This window comes from Oncorhynchus keta, chromosome 28 (genome assembly GCF_023373465.1).
Source record: "Oncorhynchus keta strain PuntledgeMale-10-30-2019 chromosome 28, Oket_V2, whole genome shotgun sequence".
In the NCBI taxonomy this organism is placed as follows: domain Eukaryota; kingdom Metazoa; phylum Chordata; class Actinopteri; order Salmoniformes; family Salmonidae; genus Oncorhynchus; species Oncorhynchus keta.
In genome coordinates this window covers 78,857,418-78,861,244 of record NC_068448.1, presented here as the reverse complement: position 1 = coordinate 78,861,244, position 3,827 = coordinate 78,857,418, and the positions used below count along the sequence as shown (strand labels likewise).

The following is a 3,827-nucleotide window of genomic DNA, read 5'->3' as shown; positions in this document are numbered from 1 at the left end:
ACAACAGTAGGTCATCATCAACAACATCAACAGTAGGTCATCAACAACAGTAGGTCATCAACAACAACAGTAGGTCATCAACAACAGTAGGTCATCAACAACAGTAGGTCATCAACAACAGTAGGTCATCAACAAGGTCATCAACAACAGTAGGTCATCAACAACAGTAGGTCATCAACAACAGTAGGTCATCAACAACAGTAGGTCATCATCAACAACAGTAGGTCATCAACAACAGTAGGTCATCAACAACAGTAGGTCATCATCAACAACAGTAGGTCATCAACAACAGTAGGTCATCAACAACAGTAGGTCATCAACAACAGTAGGTCATCAACAGCAGTAGGTCATCAACAACAGTAGGTCATCAACAACAGTAGGTCATCATCAACAACAGTAGGTCATCAACAACAGTAGGTCATCAACAACAGTAGGTCATCAACAACAGCAGTAGGTCATCAACAACAGTAGGTCATCAACAACAGTAGGTCATCATCAACAGTAGGTCATCATCAACAGTAGGTCATCAACAACAGTAGGTCATCATCAACAACAGTAGGTCATCAACAACAGTAGGTCATCAACAACAGTAGGTCATCAACAGCAGTAGGTCATCAACAACAGTAGGTCACCAACAACAACAGTAGGTCACCAACAACAGTAGGTCATCAACAGCAGTAGGTCATCAACAACAGTAGGTCATCAACAACAGTAGGTCATCAACAGCAGTAGGTCATCAACAACAGTAGGTCAGGTCATCAACAACAGTAGGTCATCAACAACAGTAGGTCATCAACACAACATCACAACAGTAGGTCATCAACAACAGTAGGTCATCAACAACAGTAGGTCATCAACAACAGTAGGTCATCAACAGCAGTAGGTCATCAACAACAGTAGGTCATCAACAACAGTAGGTCATCAACAACAGTAGGTCATCAACAACAGTAGGTCATCATCAACAGTAGGTCATCAACAGTAGGTCATCAACAGCAGTAGGTCATCAACAACAGTAGGTCATCAACAACAGTAGGTCATCAACAGCAGTAGGTCATCAACAACAGTAGGTCATCAAACAACAGTAGGTCATCAACAACAGTAGGTCATCAACAACAGTAGGTCATCAACAACAGTAGGTCATCAACAACAGTAGGTCATCAACAACAGTAGGTCATCAACAACAGTAGGTCATCAACAACAGTAGGTCATCAACAACAGTAGGTCATCAACAACAGTAGGTCATCAACAACAGTAGGTCATCATCAACAACAGTAGGTCATCAACAACAGTAGGTCATCAACAACAGTAGGTCATCATCAACAACAGTAGGTCATCAACAACAGTAGGTCATCAACAACAGTAGGTCATCAACAACAGTAGGTCATCAACAACAGTAGGTCATCAACAACAGTAGGTCATCAACAACAGTAGGTCATCAACAACAGTAGGTCATCATCAACAACAGTAGGTCATCAACAACAGTAGGTCATCAACAGCAGTAGGTCATCAACAACAGTAGGTCATCAACAACAGTAGGTCATCAACAACAGTAGGTCATCAACAACAGTAGGTCATCATCAACAGTAGGTCATCAACAACAGTAGGTCATCAACAACAGTAGGTCATCAACAACAGTAGGTCATCATCAACAGTAGGTCATCATCAACAACAGTAGGTCATCAACAACAGTAGGTCATCAACAACAGTAGGTCATCAACAACAGTAGGTCATCAACAACAGTAGGTCATCAACAACAGTAGGTCATCAACAGCAGTAGGTCATCAACAACAGTAGGTCATCAACAACAGTAGGTCATCAACAACAGCAGTAGGTCATCAACAGCAGTAGGTCAGTAGGTCATCAACAACAGTAGGTCATCAACAACAGTAGGTCATCAACAACAGTAGGTCATCAACAACATCAACAACAGTAGGTCATCAACAACAACAGTAGGTCATCAACAACAGTAGGTCATCAACAACAGTAGGTCATCAACAACAGTAGGTCATCAACAGCAGTAGGTCATCAACAACAGTAGGTCATCAACAACAGTAGGTCATCAACAGCAGTAGGTCATCAACAACAGTAGGTCATCATCAACAACAGTAGGTCATCAACAACAGTAGGTCATCAACAACAACAGTAGGTCATCAACAACAGTAGGTCATCAACAGCAGTAGGTCATCAACAACAGTAGGTCATCATCAACAACAGTAGGTCATCAACAGCAGTAGGTCACCAACAACAGTAGGTCATCAACAACAGTAGGTCATCAACAACAGTAGGTCATCAACAACAGTAGGTCATCATCAACAACAGTAGGTCATCAACAACAGTAGGTCATCAACAACAGTAGGTCATCAACAACAGTAGGTCATCAACAACAGTAGGTCATCATCAACAGTAGGTCATCAACAACAGTAGGTCATCATCAACAGTAGGTCATCAACAACAGTAGGTCATCAACAACAGTAGGTCATCAACAACAGTAGGTCATCAACAACAGTAGGTCATCAACAACAGTAGGTCATCAACAATAGTAGGTCATCAACAACAGTAGGTCATCAACAACAGTAGGTCATCAACAGCAGTACAACAGTAGGTCATCAACAGCAGTAGGTCATCAACAACAGTAGGTCATCAACAACAGTAGGTCATCAACAACAGTAGGTCATCAACAACAGTAGGTCATCAACAATAGTAGGTCATCATCAACAACAGTAGGTCATCAACAATAGTAGGTCATCAACAGCAGTAGGTCATCAACAACAGTAGGTCATCAACAATAGTAGGTCATCAACAACAGTAGGTCATCAACAACAGTAGGTCATCAACAACAGTAGGTCATCAACAACAGTAGGTCATCATCAACAGTAGGTCATCAACAACAGTAGTAGGTCATCAACAACAGTAGGTCATCAACAACAGTAGGTCATCAACAACAGTAGGTCATCAACAGCAGTAGGTCATCAACAACAGTAGGTCATCAACAGCAGTAGGTCATCAACAACAGTAGGTCATCATCAACAACAGTAGGTCATCAACAGTAGGTCATCAACAGCAGTAGGTCATCAACAGCAGTAGGTCATCAACAACAGTAGGTCATCAACAACAGTAGGTCATCATCAACAGTAGGTCATCATCAACAGTAGGTCATCAACAACAGTAGGTCATCATCAACAACAGTAGGTCATCAACAACAGTAGGTCATCAACAACAGTAGGTCATCAACAGCAGTAGGTCATCAACAACAGTAGGTCACCAACAACAACAGTAGGTCACCAACAACAGTAGGTCATCAACAGCAGTAGATCATCAACAACAGTAGGTCACCAACAACAGTAGGTCATCAACAGCAGTAGGTCACCAACAACAGTAGGTCATCAACAACAGTAGGTCATCAACAACAGTAGGTCATCAACAGCAGTAGGTCATCAACAACAGTAGGTCATCAACAACAGTAGGTCATCAACAACAGTAGGTCATCAACAACAGTAGGTCATCAACAGCAGTAGGTCAACAACCACAGTAGGTCATCATCACAACAGTAGGTCATCAACAACAGTAGGTCATCAACAACAGTAGGTCATCAACAACAGTAGGTCATCAACAACAGTAGGTCATCAACAACAGTAGGTCATCAACAACAGTAGGTCATCAACAACAGTAGGTCATCAACAACAGTAGGTCATCAACAACAGTAGGTCATCAACAGCAGCAGTAGGTCATCAACAACAGTAGGTCATCAACAGCAGTAGTTCATCAACAGCAGCAGTAGGTCATCAACAACAGTAGGTCATCAACAACAACAGTAGGTCATCAACAGC

The 3,827-nt window shown here is 42.0% G+C and overlaps 1 long non-coding RNA gene across 4 annotated transcripts in view; it reads left to right on the top strand.

The window, feature by feature from the left end:
• The window catches only part of LOC127912951 (uncharacterized), a 1,248-nt gene extending 336 nt beyond the window's left edge, over positions 1-912 (top strand). For all 4 annotated transcript variants that reach the window (XR_008084223.1, XR_008084222.1, XR_008084221.1 and 1 more), the window contains exons 2-3: positions 628-647; positions 833-912. This is a non-coding gene — a long non-coding RNA (uncharacterized LOC127912951). The remainder of the gene's footprint in view (positions 1-627; positions 648-832) is intronic.
• The last annotated feature ends 2,915 nt before the right edge of the window (positions 913-3,827 follow it).